The sequence below is a fragment of the Hypanus sabinus genome, chromosome 30 (genome assembly GCF_030144855.1).
Source record: "Hypanus sabinus isolate sHypSab1 chromosome 30, sHypSab1.hap1, whole genome shotgun sequence".
Classification (NCBI taxonomy): Eukaryota; Metazoa; Chordata; class Chondrichthyes; order Myliobatiformes; family Dasyatidae; genus Hypanus; species Hypanus sabinus.
The window spans coordinates 41464040-41485199 of NC_082735.1; positions in this window are offsets into that span (position 1 = coordinate 41464040).

The following is a 21160-nucleotide window of genomic DNA, read 5'->3' on the forward strand; positions in this document are numbered from 1 at the left end:
TAACAGAAGTTCAGAAGAATGAGGGGGATCTCATTAAAGCCTATAGAATGTTGAAAGACCTCGATGTGGAGGTTTCCTATGGTAGGGAAGCCTAAGGCCAGAGGGCACAGCCTCAGAATAGAGGGACATCCATTTAGAATAAAGAGGAATTCCTTTAGCCAAAGTATGGTGAATATGTGGAATTTATTAGCACGGGCAGCTGTGGAGACTGTATCATTGGGTATACTTAAGGCAGAAGTTGATGGATTCTTGATTAGTCAGGGCATGAAGGGTTAGGGGAGAAGAGAGGAGCTTGGGGCTGAGAGATAAATGGATCAAGTATGATCAAATGACAGAGCAGACTTGATGGGCCAAATGGCCTAATTCTGCTCCTACACCTTATAGATCGAGACACCATGGAGTTCACTTTAAAGTTATAACTTGAAGATGCTCTCTCAGTGTCCTATAGCCAGCTTCAGTCCTGACATTGAATGCATTCTGTGTGGAGTTTGCATGTTCCTCCTGGGACTCCATGGGTTTCATCCAGGTGTTCTGGTTTGTTCATCCTAACACGGTCCAATTTGGTAAGTTAATTGGCCACTGTATACTACCCCTGGTGTGTAGGTGAGGCTATAGGAAATTGATGGGAACTGGGGAGAAAGCAATGAGATTCATGTGAAAGCGTGATGGTTAGTATGCTAGAAGACTCTGCCTCAGGAAATTAGTTGTACAAGTAGAAACAGAAAACAAAAAACAAAGAACCTTAACCCGAACCCTAATTCAATTCAATTCAATTCAATTCAAAAGCTGCAAACACTCTGCAGGCCAGGCAGATCTGTGGAAAGACAAGCATAGTTAATGTTTCAGTCAAAGTTCCTTCGGCAGAACAGAAAAGTTAGCCGGAGGGTGGTGATTCTGTGGAATTCATTGCCATATATGGCTGAGGAGACCAGATCATTAGGTATATTTAAAGCAGAGATTGATAGTTCTTTGATTGGCAAGGGCATCAGAGTTTACAAGGAGAAGGCAGGAGAATGGGGTTGAGAGGGTTAATAAATCAGTCATGATGGACTGATGGAGCAGACCTGCTGGACCAAATAACCTAATTCTGCTCCATTGTCTTGTGAACATTTGGTTTGTGGACCTTAGGAGTATTGATTTACTGAGAGATCAGGGTAGGTTGGATAGGTTAGGAGTATAGGAGAATGAGAGGAAGTATATAAAATTATGAGGGGCATAGCTAGGGTGAATGCTTGCAGGCTGTTTACCACTAGAGGTTATAGGTTAAGTGTGAAAGGTGAAATATTGAAGGGGAATCTGAGGGGGATCTTCTTCACCCAGAGGGTGGTGCAAGTGTAGAATAAGTTGCCAATGGAAGAAATAGATGCGGGTTCAGTTGTAACATTCAGAAATTTGGACAGTTACATGGATGAGAGAGGTATGGAGGCCTATAGTCCTGGTGCAGGTAGATGGGACTAGGCAGAAAACCAGGCTATCACAGACTGGATGGGCTGAAGGGCCTGTTCCTGTGCTGTAGTGCTCTATGACTCTGCAGATGATGACAGGTGACCTAATGCTGTTGCTGTTGTTATGTCCTTATAATACCATAGAGACAGAGAGACTGAGTAATAAAAGGCACAGGTATGAGATCTACGTCAAAGGAAATCAATCACATGTAAGTCACTAGGCCCAGGTGAATGATGGAGATGTGAACAAGGTTGCTCATGTTATGACCACAGAAGGATGGTTTGATCAAGAATTATAGATGATGATAATAAGTTGAATTACTCAGACTGTGAACACTACACCAATGATAATTCAATTACTCATGTTCTGTTGTTCTGTGGATTGTATGAACCACAAAAAGATCGGATTATACTTGAAATGTTGGCAGTGTTAATCAATAATAGATTGAATTACACATCAAACAAAAAGTGCTTTCAGAGGTGTATTGGATAACACATGGACAATGGAATGAGGATCTTGGTCAGCTGCACTTTTTCTTGCTGCACACTAAAATGACCGAACAGAGTTTGGGTCTTTGTTATGGAGAAGACTAAGCCATCAAGTGACCAAAAGTGGGTTTAAAATTATGCAGGCATTGTTAAGTAGATATATAAAGGAGCTCTGGCTAATGATAAAAACCATGGGCCTTGGTTTTACATTAACCATAAAATGCATTAAGAATTCAGGTGAACCTGCTTTCAGGCAGAGTCCTGAGAATGTGGAATTCACTGTCAGAGGGAACGGTTAGGGAAAACAGCTGCGACTACTTTAAGGGAAAGTTGGATAGGGAAAGAGGAACAGAAGTATTTTGAATAGAATCTGAAGAACCAAGGTAAATGAAGGGCTGAGTATTGTGCTTTCTAATGTAATTTTACACCATAGATGAATTTGTTTTTATTTGACAAAAGGATTTTTTTCAAACTGTATCAGCAACAGAAAAGCAACTGCAGATTAGATAATGCAGACAATAGTGACCCCTGCTGGTAGGGGTCTATTTTGTCTATTACAACAAAAGCCAACAAGATTAATGATCAAAGGTCAAAGTAAATTGAATTGAATTGAATTGATTTTATTACTTACATCCTTCATATATGTGAGAAGTAAAAATCTTTACATTACGTCTCCGTTTAAATGAGCAAAGTGCAATTATATTGATTTATAATAAATATTATGTACAACAGGATAGTCAGTATAACATAGAAATACAATTGTGTCAGCATGAATTAAGCAGTCTGATGGCTTGGTGGAAGAAGCTGTCCTGGATCCTGTTGGCCCTGGCTTTTATGCTGCGGTACCGTTTCTGGGATGGTAGCAGTTGGAACAATTTGTGGCTGGGGTGAATCAGGTCTTCAATGATCCTTTGGGCCCTTTTTACACACCCGTCTTTGTAAATGTCCTGAATAGTGAGATGTTCACATCTACAGATCTGCTGGGCTGTCCATACCACTCTCTGCAGAGTCCTACGATTGAGGGAAGTACAGTTCCCATATCAGGCAGTGATGCAGCCAGTCAGAATGCTCTCAATTGTGCTCCAATAGAAAGTTCTTAGAATTTGGGGGCCCATACCAAACTTCTTCAACCTTGTGCCTCTTACACCACGCAGCCAGTATGTACAGAGCATGTGACATCCTCGGTGATGTTTATGCCAAGGGACTTGTAGCTGATCACCCTCTCAAGCCCAGATCCATTAATAAAGATTAGCTTGTCTCCATTCCTCCTGTAGTCCACAACTAGCTCCTTTGTTTTTGCGGCATTGAGGGAAAGGTTGTTTTCTTGACACGACTATGTCAGGGTGATGACTTCTTCTCTGTAGGCTCCCTCATTTTTATTTGAGATTAGGCCAATCAGTGTCATCAGCAAATCTAATTAGCAGATTGGAACTGTGGGTGGTGACACAGTCATGGGTATACAGAGAATAAAGGAGAGGACTTAGTACACAACCCTGAGGGACTCTTTGTGTTGAGGATCATATGGAAGAGATGAGGGAGCCCACTATTACAACCTGTCAGTAATCTGACAGGAAGTCCAGGGTCCAGCTACACAAGGCAGTTATTATCAATGTACATATATGGTTGCAGGCAATCACACTAAATACAAGAAACAGTATTACAGATTTGTGGCTAAATTTGCCAATGATACAAAGATAGGTGGAGGAGCAGTTAGTGTTGAGGATACAGAGAGCCTACAGAGAGACTTAAATAGTTTAGGGGAATGGGCAAAGAAGTGGCAAATGAAATACAATGTTGGAAAGTGTATGGTCATGCACTTTAGTGGAAGAAATAAATGGGCAGACTATTATTTAGATGGGGACAGAATTCCAAATGCAAAACTGCAAGGGGACTTGCTAAAGGTTAACCTCCAGGTTGAGTTGGTTGTGAAGTAGGCAAATGCAATGTTGACATTCATTTCTAGAGATATAGAATATAAGAGCAGGGGTGTGATGTTGAGGCTCTACAAGTCACAACTGAGACCACACTTGGAGTATTGTGTGCAGTCTTGTTTTTAGAAAGGATATACTGACATTCGAGAGGGTTCAGAGAAGATTCACAAGAATGATTCCAGGAATGAAAGGGTTACCATATGAGGAACGTCTGGCGGCTCTTGGGCTGTATTTCCTGGAGTTCAGGACAATGAGGGGGGATCTCATAGTAACCTTCTGAATGTTAATAGACATGAACAGATTAGATATAGCAAAGTTATTTCCCACGGTAGGGGATTCTAGGACAAGAGGGCACGACTTCAGGATTGAGAGCTGTCCTTTTAGAACTGAGATGTGGAGAAATTACTTTAGTCAGAGGGTGGTAAATCTGTGGAACTTGTTGCCACAAGCAGCTGTGGAGGCCAAGTCATTGAGTGAATTTAAGGCAAAGATAGATAGGTTCTTGATTAGTCAGGGCATCAAAGGGTGTGGGGTGAAGGCAGGGGAGCGGGGATGACTGGAAGAATTGGATTAGTTCTTGAGTGAATGGCAGAGCAGACTCAATGGACCTATATCTTATGGTCTTATGGACTTTCAAATCTAAACTCAATAGTTATTTCAACACACTATGCGAATAGGAATTTGGCAAACTTTGTTGGACTGAATGGCCTGCTGTTGTCAAAAACTTTTGAATGTCCTAATGTTCTAATGTTCCTATAGTTTTTTAGTACTGCAGAACGCTGCATTCACAAACACCCATCATCAAGCCTGCAGATGATGCAGATGACACCAAGTTAGTCTTGCAGTTTAGTTGGTCTCTGGATTAGCTAAAGGCAACATTTCAAAGCCTATATTTCCAAGCCCAAGTCAAAAGGTAAATCAGCTGTGAAGCACTAGCATTAGTTACAATAAGCCTGATATTGTGTGTGGTCAGCAAGATGTTTCCTATGTCATTACAAGTTAATGTAAGAAGATTATAGAAACATAGAAACATAGAAAGTATGTGCAGGAGTAAGCCATTCAGCCCTTTGAGCCTGCACTGCCATTCAGTATGATCGTGGCCTCTTTCTGTTCCATTTTCTGTACCTATTTACATTAAGGGTGATTACTTTATTTAGCACAAGTTAGAACTAATTAGATCTCAGGGAGAGTCTATTCTAGAATTTCTGGGAGCAATTCGTAAGGTACAGGCTAAATACATCCCAAAGAGCAAGAAGTATTCTAAAGTCAGGATGACACAAATGTGGCTGACAAGAGAAGTCAAAGCCAACATAAAAAATAAAGAGAGGTGTGGAAGAAAATTAAGAAGATAATTAAATTTTGAATTAAATTTTGTTGTCAAGCATGACTAACTAAGTATTGCTCAAGACTTGGGTCATGAGGGTGACAAGAAGCAGGCACTGCCTTGGTTGTTCTTTAAAAAGATTCTCTTTTACTGAGGTGGAAGAGCCCTTACCAAGTAATTTTGATAACCAGGACTGCAGCAAAGTTAGAAGAACAGAGGAATTGGACATATGGAACCAAATGCAAGTTATCATCTCCTGAAGAAGGGAGGACAGAAAACTGACTTATGAAGAAATTACTTTTGTTAGGTGCACTATTGGGGTCTATTATGCTAGGGAAAAGGTATAATACTTACTTGGGCTGAGCTTGTGAATATGCTACATGTACTAAGGTAGTTAGTTGTTGGATGTATGTGGGGGTTCCTGTGCCTAGAGCCAATTCTGTTCAATGAGAGGGGGCAAGAATGCTTTAATAAAATAACCAGCAATTTTAAAAGCTATTATCGGCCAGACAAAAAAAAGGGATGGATACAGGAAGGAATAGATAATCAACATAAGAACAAATTACATGGATGTCAATCGGATCAATACAAAACATAATGTGCCTAGATCGCATGCAGCTTTTCAAATAGCTGAAAAGTGAAGATCCTGGAAAAAAATCAGGACAGGTCAGTTAATGGGAAAGAGTAGGTGTAGAGAAAAGACTGATCTATGGTGGGGGAACCCTAATCTATTACAGGCTAATTTTGGTTAAGGATCATACTAGTGGCCATGGTTGTACTATATACCTCTTCCTGGATAGCTTGGCCTCCAGTGCCTCCAACAAAATTAACCTCACAAGTTCAGCTGGAATCTTACAATCCTGAATATGACGGAGAAGCCAGTTTATACATGAGGACTTTACTCCTTGGGTATGATATTCCCTATCCTGAGGAGGTGGTGAGGGATAAGTTTGATCAGATGATCAAAAAGAAGGGGACTATGGAAGAAAATTAAGTTTTGTTGTCGATCTTGACTAGCTAAGTATTGCTCAAGACTTGGGTTATGAGGGTGACAGAATGAGATGCCGATACTGCCTAGCTTGTGCAAGCTTACAATAGGTAGAAATAGATCATGTCAGTGATGAGGTATTGGTACCCTTTTTCCAAGATTGTCTGGCTAATAGAGGAACTGACTGTAGATGTGCAATTCTAATTTTGTGTTTCGCACAGGAACATTGGCAGACTTGCTGTTAACTAACAAGAGCTGCTTGAAATTGCTGACCAAGTATGATTAGCTTTGCCTATTTCCCACAATTTACTGTATAAACTTAAAGATGTAACCTGACATTGGTGGAATCGCAAGACAACATCTCCCCGTGATCATATATTAAAGGGTTAACCTTATATTGAGGTCTGTGTCTTTATTTGTGTTCCCTAACAGAGTAAAGTTTCTCACAGTAAATTGGCAAATTCTTTTACAGTAAGATACGATAAATCAGAGTAAATTATTCAACAAGAGGACATATAATAGAGCAAAAATCAGTGGGAATTTAGAGTATTAGGAAGCTTTTAAAAAAAGCAACAGAATGCAACTAAAAAAGTCATAAAGTAGATAAGCTAGCCAATAATATTAATGAGGTTACCAAAAGTTTCTTCAAATATGTAAAGTGTACAAGAGAGGTGAGAGTAGATATTGGACCACTGGAAAATAATGCTGGAGAAGTAGTAATCATGACAAGAAAATGGCAGATGAACTGAATAAGTACTTTGCATCAGTCTTCACTGTGGAAAACACCAGCAATATGCCGTAAGTTTGAGAGTATCTGCAGGCAGAAGTGTGTGAGATGACCTTAGGAGGCTTTAGGTTCTACAGAAATGGAAAGGTGGGAAGGTAGATAAGTCACCTGGACCAGTTAGTATACACCCCAGGTTCCTGAAAGAGGTGGCTGAAGAGATTGTAGAGGCACTAAAATGATCTTTTTTTTTTATTAAGTGCAATCGTGAACAAGCCAAATCAGAAATGCTGATCAAGTCAACTAGTTCATAAAGAGAACTCTAATAGGCCAGTCAGATGGTCCACTGCTGATAGAACGCAAAAAAACAGACACAAGGGTCACTAGCCCCTGTACCCCAGAAACACAGTTGAGCAGTGCGGTGGAGGTATGTTGTGCTAAGCATGACCAGATCTGAAAGCATCATATTGACTCATAACAGATCGTGTTCACGGTGGAACAGCTTAGTCAAGGATGGGGTGATCAGCACTGATGGACAAATTTTACTTCCACTACCCCTGAGAATTAATTGATTCCGGCATAGTCTAAGGGAAGGAAAATTGCAAATGTCACTCAATTCTCCAAGAAGGGAGAGAGAAAGGAAGGCAGAAGAAAGGGTTATAGGCCAATTAGTCTGACCTCAGTGGTTGAGAAGATGTTGGAGTTGATTGTTAAGCATATGGTTTCAGGGTACTTGAAGGCACATGATAAAACAGGCCATAGTAAGCATGGTTTCCTCAAGGGAAAATCTTGCCTGACAACTCTGTCGAAATTCTTTGAAGAAGTAACAAGCAGAATAGACAAAGAAGAAACAATGAATGTTGTATATTGGATTTTCTGAATCAGAATCAATCAGGTTTATTATCACTGGCATGTGTCATGAAATTTGTTAACTGAGCGGCAGCAGTTCAATGCATTACATGATTATATTAAAAAATCAATTACAGTAAATATATGTATATTGAATAGATTAAAAATAGTACAAAAACAGAAATAATATATATTTTTTTAAAAAGTGAGGTACTGTTCATGGGTTCAAAGTCTATCTAGGAATCATATGGCAGAGGGGAAGAAGCTGTTCCTGAATCGCTGAGTGTGTGCCTTCAGGCTTCTGTACCTCCTTCCTGATGGTAACAATGAGAAGAGGGCATCTCCTGGGTGATGGGGGTGTGTAATAATTGACATCATTTTTCTGATTTTCAGAAGGCCTTTGACAAGGTGCCACATGGTATCACAATAGAAATACAAGCATGGATAGAGCATTGGCTGATTGACAAGAAGAAAGAGTGGGAATAAAGGGAGCCTTTTCTGGTAGGCTGCTGGTGACAAATAGTATTCCAAAGGGGTCTGTGTTGGGACCAATTCTTTTTACGTTATATGTCAATGATTTGGATGATGGAATTGATGACTTTGTGACCAACTTTGCAGGTGATATGATGATAGGTGGAGGGTCAGGTAGTTTTAAGGAAATAGAGAGGCTACAGAAGGACTTAACAGCTTAGGAGAATGGATGCAGAAGTGGCAGATGGAATACAGTGTCAGGAAGTGTATTTTCATGTTCTTTGGTAGAAGAAACAAAAGGGTTAACTATTTTCTAAATGGAGAGAAAATTCAAAAATCTGAGGTGCAAAGGGACTTGAGTCCTTGTGCAGGATTCCCTAAAGAATAATTTTCAGGTTGAGTCAGCGGCAAGGAAGGCAATAGCAATATTAACATTCATTTCAGGAAGACAAATATAAAAGCATAGATGTAATATTGAGACTTTATAAAGCACTAGTGAGGCCTCACTTGGAGTATTGTGAGCAGATTTGGGTTCCTTATCTCAGAAAGAAAGTGCTGACACTCAAGGGAGCTCACAGGAGGTTCATGAAAATGATTTCAGGATTGAAAGGCTTGTCACATGAAGAGCATTTGCTGGCTTTGGGCCTCTACTCACTGGACTTCATAAGAGTGAGGGTTGACCTCATTGAAAACTCTGAATGGTGAAAGGCCTGGATAGAGTAGATGTATAGATGTTTTCTATTAGACAATAGACAATAGACAATAGGTGCAGAGGTAGACCATTCGGCCCCTCGAGTCTGCACCGCCATTCTGAGATCATGGCTGATCATTCACTATCAATACCCAGTCCCTGCCTTGTCCCCATATCCCTTGATTCCCCTACCCATCAGATATCTATTCAGCTCCTTCTTGAAAGCATCCAGAGCATTGGCCTCCACCATCTTCCGAGGCAGTGCATTCCACACCTCCACAACTCTCTGGGAGAAGAAGCTCTTCCTCAACTCTGTTTTAAATAACTGACCTCTTATTCTCAATTCATGCCCTCTGGTACTGGACTCTCCCAACATCTGGAACATATTTCCTGCCTCAATCCTATCAAATCCTTTAATTATCTTAAACATTTCAATCAGATCCCCTCTCAATCTCCTCAATTCCAGCGTGTACAAGCCCAATCTCTCCAATCTCTCTGCATAAGACAGCCCTGCCATCCCAGGAATCAACCTAGTGAATCTACGCTGCACTTCCTCAATTGCCAGAATGTCCTTCCTTAAACCTGGAGACCAAAACTGTACACAATATTCCAGGTGTGGTCTCACCAGGGCCCTGTACAAATGCAAAAGAACATCCTTGCTCTTGTATTCAATTCCCCTTGTAACAAAGGCCAACATTCCATTTGCCCTCTTCACTGCCTGTTGCATTTGCTCATTCACCTTCATTGACTGGTGAACTAGGACTCCCAGGTCTCTTTGCATTTCTCCCTTACCTAACTCGACACCGTTCAGACAATACTCTGCCCTCTTGTTCCTGCTTCCAAAGTGGATAACTTCACATTTATTCACATTGAATGACATCTGCCAAGTATCTGCCCACTCACTCAGCCTATCCAAGTCTCCCTGTATTCTCCTAACGTCCTCTTCGCATGTCACACTGCCACCCAGTTTAGTATCATCAGCAAACTTGCTGATATAGTTTTCAATGCCCTCATCTAAATTATTGACATAAATCGTAAAGAGCTGTGGTCCCAATACAGAGCCCTGTGGTACCCCACTAGTCACCTCCAGCCAGTCTGAGAAACACCCATTCACTGCTACCCTTTGCTTTCTATCGGCCAACCAGTTTTCTATCCATGTTGAAACCCTGCCCCCAATGCCATGAGCTCTGATTTTACTATTGTGGGGTAATCTAAGACAAGAGGACACACACTCAGAATAATGAGACATCCATTTAGAACAGAGATGAGGAAAAATTTCAGAACTTTGAATTTTCTCCCCATTTAAATAATAGTCTGCCCATTTATTTCTTCTGCCAAAGTGCATGACCGTACACTTCCCGACATTGTAATTCATTTGCCACTTCTTTGCTCATTCCCCCAATCTATCCAAGTCTCTCTGCAGACTGTCTGCTTCCTCAGCACTACCGGCCCCTCCACCTATCTTTGTATTGTCAGCAAACTTAGCCACAAAGCCATCTATTCCATAATCAAAATCGTTGATATACAACGTAAAAAGAAGCAGCCCCAACACGGACCCCTGTGGAACACCACTGGTAACCGGCAGCCAACCATAATGGGATCCCTTTATTCCCACTCTCTGTTTCCTGCCAATCAACCAACGCTCTATCCATGTATTTAACTTTCCTGTAATTCCATGGGCTCTTATCTTGTTTAGCAGCCTCATGTGCGGCACCTTGTCAAAGGCCTTCTGAAAATCCAAATACACATCATCTACTACATCTCCCTTGTCTAGCCTACTTGCAATTTCCTCAAAAAATTGCACTAGGTTTGTCAGGCAGGATTTTCCTTTAAGGAGACCATGCTGAGTTCTGCCTATCTTGTCATATGCCTCCAGGTACTCCGTAACCTCATCCTTGACAATCAACTCCAACAACTTCCCAACCACCAATGTCAAGCTAACAGGTCTACAATTTCCTTTTTGCTTCCTTGCCCCCTTCTTAAATAGTGGATTGACATTTGCAATCTTCCAGTCCTTCGGAACCAGGCCAGAATCTGTCAACTTTTGAAAGATCATTGCTAATGCCTCCGCAATCTCCACTGCTACTTCCTTTAGAACACGAGGGTGCATTCCATCTGGTCCGGGAGAGTTATCTACCCTTAGACTATTCAGCTTCCTGAGTACTTTCTCTGTTGTAATTGCGACTGCGTATATTTCTCTTCCCTGACACCCTTGAATGTCCAGTATATTGCTGAAGTCTTCCTCAGTGAAGTCTGATGCAAAATACTCTTTCAGTTCCTCCGCCATCTCCTTATCTCCTATTACAATTTCTTCAGCATCATTTTCTATCGGTCCTATATCTACTCTCACCTGTCTTTTACTCTTTATATACTTGAAAAAGCTTTTAGTATCCTCTTTAGTATTGTTTGCTAGCTTCCTTTCATAGTTCATCTTTTCCCTCTTAATGACCTTCTTAGTTTCCTTTTGTAAGCTTTTAAAAATTTCCCAATCCTCTGTCTTCCCACTAAGTTTTGCTTCCTTGTATGCCCTCTGCTTTATTTTTACTTTGGCTTTGACTTCTCTTGTCAGCCATGGTTGCATCCTTTTTCTATTTGAAAATTTCTTTTTCTTTGGAATATATCTGTCTTGCACCTTCCTTACTTCTCGCAGAAACTCCAGCCACTGCTGCTGTGCCGTCCTTCCCGCTTGTGTCCGTTTCCAGTCAACCTTGGCCAGTTCCTCTCTCATGCCACTGTAATTTCCTTTACTCCACTGAAATACCAACACATCGGATTTTGGCTTCTCTTTCTCAAATTTTACAGTGAACTCAATCATTTTGTGATCACTGCATCCTAAGGGTTCCTACACTTTCATCTCTCTAATTACCTCTGGTTCATTACACAATACCCAATCCAGTACAGACGATCCCCTAGGGGGCTCAACATCAAGCTGTTCTAAAAAGCCATCTCGTGGACATTTTACAAATTCTCTCTCTTGAGATCCAGTGCCGACCTGATTTGCATGTTAAAATCCCCTACAATTATCATAACACTGCCTTTCTGGCAAGCCTTTTCTATTTCCTGCTGTAATTTGTAGTCCACATCACTACAGCTATTTGGAGGCCTGTAGATAACTGCCATCAGGGTCCTTTTACCCCTGTGATTTCTTAGCTCAACCCATAAAGATCCTGTACCTTCTGATCCTAAGTCAACTCTTTCTAATGATTTAGTATCATTTCTTACCGTTAAAGCCATGCCACCCTCTCCACCTAACTGCCTATCCTTCCGATACACCGTGTGTCCTTGGACGTTCAGCTCCCAGAGACATGCATCCTTTAGCCACGTCTCAGTGATATCCACAATATCATACCTGTCAATCTGTAACTGTACAACAAGATCATCCACCTTATTCCTTATGCTGTGTGCATTTAAGTCTAACACCTTAAGTCCAGTTTTTGGTACGTTTTGCATTGATTGCACTGCAACTTTATTGCACTGCAACTCATCCCAATGGCTGCAAATTGGCTCCATCACCTGCCTGTCCTTCCTGTCACACCTACCCCAAAAGAGGTCCCAATGATCCAGAAACTTGAATCCCTGCCTCCTGCTCCAATCCCTCAGCCACACATTTATCCTCCACCTCATTTCATTCCTCCTCTCACTGTCGTGTGTCACAGGCAGTAATCCCGAGATTACTACCTTTGCAGTCCTTCTTCTCAACTGCCTTCCTAACTCCCTATATTCTCCTTTCAGGACCTCTTCCCTTTTCCTACCTATGTCATTTTGGTACCTACATTTACCACAACCTCTGGCTCCTCACCCTCCCACTTCAGGATATCTTGGACGCAAGCAGAAACATCCCAGACCCTGGCACCAGGGAGGTAAACTACCATCCAGGTCTCCAGATCGTGCCCACAGAAATAACTATCTGACCCCCTAACTATCGAGTCCCCTACTGCCTTCCTCTTCCTTTCCCTACCCTTCTGAGCTACAGGGCCAGACTCTGTGCTGGAGGCACGGCCACTGTTGCTTCCCCCAGGTAGGCTGTACCCCCCAGCAGTACTCAAACAGGAATACTTATTGTCAAGGGGTACAGCCACTGTGGTACTCTCTAGTACCTGAGTCTTCCCCTTACCCCTCCTAACCGTGACCCACCTGACTGCCTCCCGTGGCCCTGGTGTGACTACCTGCCTGTAACTCCTCTCTATCAACTCCTCATCTCCCTGATCAGACGAAGGTCATCGAGTTACAACTCCAGTTCCCTAACTTGGTCCCTGAGGAGCTGCAGCTCGGTGCACCTGGCACAGATGTGGACATCCAGGTTAGGAGACTCCAGGACCTCCCATATCCGACACTGAGAACAACAAGCTGCCCTCACACTCATTCTTCCCCTTTCCTCAAAGAAATAATCATATAAATCTCAGAATTTTGAAAACATCCTCCTGTCAGCATCGAGGAGAGCGGATGCACAAGCTCAGATCTTCAGTGAAGAGTGACTGCCAATCAGGGTCCAAACTACACTGACTTGGCTACCGACCTTGGAGAGTGACCACTGACTCATTGATGAGGAATGATATTCAGTCCCTGGTGAGGAATGATATTCAGTCCCTTGCGAGGGGGGGGGGGGGGGACATAGAATCTGGGGATGTAGAGTCAGTACGGTTAGAACTGAGAAATTCTAAAAGGTAGAAAGACCCTAATGGGAGTTATCTACAGGCCCCCAAACAGCAGTCTGGATGTAGGATGTAAGTTGAATGAAGAGTTAAAATTGGCATGTCGCAAAGGTAATGATACAGTTGTCATGGGGGATTTCAACATGCAGGTAGACTGGGAGAATCAGGATGGTACTGGACCCCAAGAAAGGGAGTTTGTGGAGTGCCTCCGAGATGGATTCTTAGAACAGCTTGTACTGGAGCCTACCAGGGAGAAGGCAATTCTAGATTTAGTGTTGTGCAATGAACCGGATTTGATCAGGGACCTCGAGGTAAAGGAACCATTAGGAGGTAGTGACCATAATATGATATGTTTTAACCTACAATTTGAGAAGGAGAAGGGAAAATTGGATGTGTCAGTATTACAGTTGAACAAAGGGAACTATGGAGCTATGAGGAAGGAGCTAGCCAAAGTTCAATGGAACAATACCCTAGCAGGGAAGACAGTGGAACAAAAACGGCAGGTATTTCAGGGAATAATGCAGAAGGTGCAGGATCAGTTCATTCCAAAGAGGAAGAAAGATCCTAAGGGGAGTAAGGGGTGGCCGTGGCTGACGAGGGAAGTAAAGGGCAGTATAAAAATAAAAGAGAATAAAAGTATAACATAGCAAAGATGAGCAGGAAACCAGAGGACTGGGAAGCTTTTAAAGAGCAACAGAAGATAACAAAAAAGACAATACACCAAGAAAAAATGAGGTATGAAGGTAAACTAGCCAAGAACATAAAGGATGATAGTACAAGCTTCTTTAGGTATGTGAATAGCAAAAAAATAGTTAAGACCAAAATTGGGCCATTGAAGACAGAAACGGGTGAATTTATTATGGGGAACAAGGAAATGGCAGATGAGTTGAACAGGTACTTTGGATCTGTCTTCACTAGGGAAGACACAAACGATCCCCCAGATGTAATAGTGGCCAAAGGAACTAGGGTAAAGGATGAACTGAAGGAAATTTATATTACGCAAGAAATGCTGTTGGATAGACTGTTGAGTCTGAAGGCTGATAAGTCCCTGGGACCTGATGGTCTGCATTCCAGGGTACTTAAAGAGGTGGCTCTAGAAATCGTGGACTCATTGGTAATCATTTTCCAATGTTCTATAGATTCAGGAACAGTTCCTGCTGATTGGAGGGTGGCTAATGTTGTCCCACTTTTCAAGAAAGGAGGGAGAGAGAAAACAGGAAATTATAGACCGGTTAGCCTGACGTCAGTGGTGGGAAAGATGCTGGAGTCAATTATAAAAGATGAAATTACGACACATTTGGATAGCAGTAGAAGGATCAGTCCAAGTCAGCATGGATTTATGAAGGGAAAATCATGCTTGACTAATCTTCTGGAGTTTTTTGAGGATGTAACTATGAAAATGGACAAGGGACAGCCAGTGGATGTAGTATACCTGGACTTCCAGAAAGCTTTTGATGAAGTCCCACATAGGAGATTAGTGGGCAAAATTAGGGCACATGGTATTGGGGGCAGAGTACTGACATGGATTGAAAATTGGCTGGCTGACAGGAAACAAAGAGTAGTGATTAACGGGTCCCTTTCGGAATGGCAGGCTGTGACCAGTGGGGTACCGCAAGGTTTGGTGCTGGGACCGCAGCTGTTTACAATATACATTAATGATTTAGATGAAGGGATTAAAAGTAACATTAGCAAATTTGCTGATGACACAAAGCTGGGTGGCAGTGTGAAAGTCAGGAGGATGTTATGAGGATGCAGGGTGACTTGGACAGGTTGGGTAAGTGGGCAAATGCATGGCAGATGCAGTTTCATGTGGATAAATGTGAGGTTATCCACTTTGGTGGCAAGAACAGGAAGGCAGATAACTATCTAAATGGAGTCATTAGGAAAAGGGGAAGTACAACGAGATCTGTCAATGAAAGCAAGCATGCAGGTACAGCAGGCAGTGAAGAAAGCTAATGGCATGCTGGCCTTTATAACAAGAGGAATTGAGTATAGGAGTAAAGAGGTCCTTCTGCAGCTGTACAGGGCCCTGGTGAGACCCCACCTGAAGTATTGTGTGCAGTTCTGGTCTCCAAATTTGAGGAAGGACATTCTTGCTATTGAGGGAGTGCAGTGTAGGTTCACAAGGTTAATTCCCGGAATGGTGGGACTGTCATATGTTGAAAGATTGGAGCGACTGGGCTTGTATACACTGGAATTTAGATGGTTGAGAGGGGATCTGATTGAAACAAATAAGATTATTAAGGGATTGGACACGCTGGAGGAAGGAAGCATGTTCCTGCTGATGGGCGAGTCCAGAACTGGAGTCCACAGTTTAAGAATAAGGGGTAGGCCATTTAGAACAGAGATGCAGAAAAACTTTTTCACCCAGAGAGTGGTGGATATGTGAAATGTTCTGCCCCAGAAGGCAGTGGAGGCCAAGTCTCTGGATGCATTCAAAAGAGAGTTAGATAGAGCTCTTATAGATAGCGGGGTCAAGGGATATGGGGAGATGGCAGGAACGGGGTACTGATTGTGTATGATCAGCCATGATCACAGTGAATGGCAGTGCTGGCTAGAAGAGCAGAATGGCCTACTCCTGCACCTACTGTCTATCACTGTAAATATTTTATATATATAAAATAAAATAATACACGTTAAAATCATCTCTAAAATGGGAGAATGATGAGACCCACAAATAATTCAATTTAAAGAAAACTACAAATAAAATCATTCCTTCTGGTTATGATAAGCTTCCTTCAAAAGACAACAGTAATTGGTCGTAGCAATGCACTGTATACAACATACATGTATGTAAAAATGACCCTAACCCTAACCCTAACCCTAATGCGGGGCACACACCCCCACAAACCCTAGGCAAATTCCAAGAGGGGCACACACCCCCACTAACCCTAGGCAAATTCCAAAAGGTGCACACACCCCCACAATCCCGAGGCAACTTCCAAAAGGGGCACACACCCCCACAAACCCTAGGCAGTCCCCGATTAACCCTTGCTAAGCCCCTACAAACCGGATATCCTATGTCGAGAGGGGCAAGATTCAACAAAGGCAATTGTGGGACCTGGTTAATGAAGGCGTGGGCCTGATCAAAGTGGCAGGGTCACGTGAAACGGAATCTCAAGTGAGGAGATCAAAAATCACAAGAGGGCATTTTAGCCCACTGCCCGCATAATCTCAACCTAACCTATCAGTGACACGCTCTTCATTATCCCGGCCCACGAAAGGCCAGTAATAAAGCCCAGATACACACAAGTCGAGAGAGAACCAGTAAATTAAACCCGGATGGGGACGACAGACAGGTCAGTGCTAAATTCAGGAACTGCTCTGCTGAATGCCCAGTAAACACTCTCAATTTAACCCATGCAATCCCAGGCATACAGGTGCCAGGTAGTGATATTTAAAAATATCATTACCCTCAGAATCACATGCCTCTCATTATTGGTCCCTGGGAAAAATACAAGCAATGTCTGAGTCGGACACTTTTGGGCCGCTTCTGTAGGCTGTCTAGTGATTAAAGGCCCGAAACAGCCGAGGATCCGAATGTTCACTACTGACAATGTGCCCCAGTGAACACCCGGTTCGCTGAACCAAGTGGTGTCGGACCACGATAATGAAAGGCATGGCCCAGATTAACCTGACTTCCCTGTATAAGCCTAGCCAGCATAGCAGCTCATACTTCAAATTCTGCAGCCTAACCTCTGCCAGCCAAACATATACATCCACCAGCCCTACACTCAAACCTAATCCTAAAGTCCAAAAGGGGCACACACCCCCACAAACCCTAGGCAAATTCCAAAAGGGGCACACACCCCCACAAACCCTAGGCAAATTCCAAGAGGGGCACACACCCCCACAAACCCTATGCAAATTCCAAACGGTGCACACACCCCCACAATCCCGAGGCAACTTCCAAAAGGGGCACATACCCCCACAAACCCTAGGCATTCCCCGATTAACCCTTGCTAAACCCCTACAAACTGGATATCCTATGTCGAGAGGGGCAAGATTCAACAAAGGCAATTGTGGGACCTGGTTAATGAAGGCGTGGGCCAGATCAAAGTGGCAGGGTCACGTGAAACGGAATCTCAAGTGAGGAGATCAAAAATCACAAGAGGGCTTTTTAGCCCACTGCCCGCATAATCTCAACCTAACCCTAATGTCAAGGGGAATTAGATTCAACAAAGGCAAGTATTGGACCTGGTTAATGAAAGCGTGGGCCAGATCAAAGTGGCAGGGTCACGTGAAACTGAATCTCAAGTGGCGAGATCAAAAATCACAAGGGGGCTAATTAGCCCACTGCCCGCATAATCGCTACCTAACCCTGACCCTAACCATAATGACAGTTTGGCTGTGAACAACATTTCCACCTGCAGATGTCCTGCGGCAAGGACTGATCCCTTGTTGACAACACTCCCACCTTGTGGTGTCGTGCCGCAATGACAGTTCATCCGTAGGCAATACTCCCACCTGGTGGTGTCCTGTCATAACGACAGATCAGATGTGTACAACACTCCCACCTTGTGGTGTCCTGCCGCAATGACAGTTCGTCCGTAGGCAATACTCCCACCTGGTGGTGTCCTGTCATAACGACAGATCAGATGTGTACAACACTCCCACCTTGTGGTGTCCTGCCGCAATGAAATTCGTCCGTAGGCAATACTCCCACCTGGTGGTGTCCTGTCATAACGACAGATCAGATGTGTACAACACTCCCACCTGGTGGTGTCCTGTCATAACGATAGATCAGATGTGTACAATACTCCCACCTGGTGGTGTCGTGCCGCAATGACAGATGAGAGGTGGAGAACACTCCCACCTGGAGGTGTCCTGTCATAATGACAGATCAGATGTGGACAATACTCCCACCTGCTGGTGTCCTGCCGCCATGACAGATAAGAGGTGGAGAACACTCCCACCTGGTGGTGTCCTGTCATAATGACAGATCAGATGTGGACAATACTCCCACCTGCTGGTGTCCTGCCGCCATGACAGATGAGATGTGAATACTCCCACCTGGTGGTGTCCTGTCATAATGACAGATCAGATGTGTACAACACTCCCACCTGCTGGTGTCCTGCCGCCATGACAGATAAGAGGTGGAGAACACTCCCACCTGGTGGTGTCCTGTCATAATGACAGATCAGATGTGGACAATACTCCCACCTGCTGGTGTCCTGCCGCCATGACAGATGAGATGTGGAGAATACTCCCACCTGGTGGTGTCCTGTCATAATGACAGATCAGATGTGTACAACACTCCCACCTGCTGGCGTCCTGCCGCCATGACAGATCAGATGTGGACAATACTCCCACCTGGTGGTGTCCTGTCACAATGAAGGATTAGGTGAAGACAGAAATCCAACCTGGTGGTGACCTGTCGGTATGACAGTTTTGCAACAAAATCCTAACCCTTACCCTCATGCCAGCCTATCCGCCATAGCAGTTCATACATCACTGCTCAAAACTCGACAGCCTTACCTGTGACTGCCACATATATACATCCACCAGCTCAACACTCAAACCAAATCCTAAAGTGCAAAAGGGGCACACACCCCCACAAACCCGAGGCAAATTCCAAAAGGGGCACACACCCCCACAAACCCTAGGCACTCCCCGATTAACCCTTGCTAATCCCCAACGAACCGGAGAGGGCAAGATTCAAAAAAGGCAAGTGTGGGACCTGGTTAATGAAGGCATGGGCCAGATCAAAGTGGCAGGGTCACGTGAAACGGAATCTCAAGTGAGGAGATCAAAAATCACAAGGGGGCTTTTTAGCCCACTGCCCGCATAATTTCAACCTAACCTATCAGTGACACGCTCTTCATTCTCCCAGCCCACGAATGGCCAATAAGAAAGCCCAGATACACACAAGGTGAGAGAGAACCAGTAAGTTAAACCCCGGATGGGGACGACAGACAGGTCAGTGCTAAACTCAGGTACAGCTCTGCTGAATGCCCAGTAAACACTCTCAATTTAACCCATGCAATCCCAGGCATACAGGTGCCAGGTAGTGAAATTTAAAAATATCATTACCCTCAGAATTACATGCCTCTCATTATTGGTCTCTGGGAAAAATACAAGCAGTGTCTGAGTCGGACACTGTTGGGCCGCTTCTGTAGACTGTCTAGTGATTAAAGGCCCGAAACAGCCGAGGATCCGAATGTTCACTACTGACGATGTGCCCCATTGCACACCCGGTTCGCTGAACCAAGTGGTGTGGGACCACGATAATGAAAGGCATGGCCCAGACTAACCTGACTTCCCTGTATAAGCCTAGCCAGCATAGCAGCTCATACTTCAAATTCTGCAGGCTAACCTCTGCCAGGCAAACATATAAATCCACCAGCCCTACACTGAAAATTAATCCTAAAGTCCAAAAGGGTCACACACCCCTACAAACCCTAGGCAAATTCCAAATGGGGCACACACCCCCACAAACCCTAGGCAACTTCCAAAAGGGGCACACACCCCCACAAACCCTAGGCACTCCCCGATTAACACTTGCTAAACCCCCACAAACCGGATTTCCTATGTCGAGAGGGGCAAGATTCAACAAAGGCAAGTGTTGGACCTGGTTAATGAAGGCATGGGCCAGATCAAAGTGGCAGGGTCACGTGAAACGGAATCTCAAGTCAGGAGATCAAAAATCACAAGAGGGCTTTTTAGCCCACTGCCCGCATAATCTCAACCTAACCCTTCATTCTCCCGGCCCAAGTAAGGCCAATGAGAAAACCCAGATATTCTAACCCAAAAATTGACATAGAACTTGGAGATTAAGACCAACCCCAACATAATTAATTAATTAATTGATAAATCACCAGCAGAAGCGACGAATTTACCTAGGTTATATAACCCCATCATGCCCATAGAACAATGAAGTAACGGGTTGAACCCTACAGTTACAATAAATTAATATAATCTAAAAAGAGGAATAATCTGAGGTCTCATCTACTAGGGGTTATAAAATTAGAGATGAAAAATTCAGGGCTAAAAGAATGGAGGGGACCATCAACCCTGAGGGTCAATTAGCAGACAATGTACCTTTAAGAGCTGAGCAAACAAGGCGGGCCAGTATCCTAACAACAGCCAGGTTTGCCCCATACAAGCCTAGCTGGCATAGCAGCTCATATTTCAAACTCTGCAGCCTAAACCCTCCCAACCAAACATAAACATCCACCAGCGCTACACACAAACCTAATCCTAAGGTCCAAAAGGGGCACACACCCCCACAAACCCTAGGCACTTCCCGATCAACCCTGGCTCCAGCGCCACAAACCCTAAGCACAGCCCGATTGACCCCTGCTAAATCCCCACACACCCGATATATACCTCCACCAGCCCAGCACACAAACCTAATCCTGAAGTCCAAAAGGGACACACACCCCCACAAACCCTAGGCACTCCCCAATTAACCCTGGCTTTGGCCCCACAAACCCTAAACACACCCCTATTAATCCTTGCTAAACCCCCACAAACTGGATATCCTATGTTAAGGGGAACAAGATTCAACGAAGGCAAGTATTGGACCTGGTTAATGAAAGCGTGGGCCAGATCAAAGTGGCAGGGTCATGTGAAACTGAATCTCAAGTGGCGAGA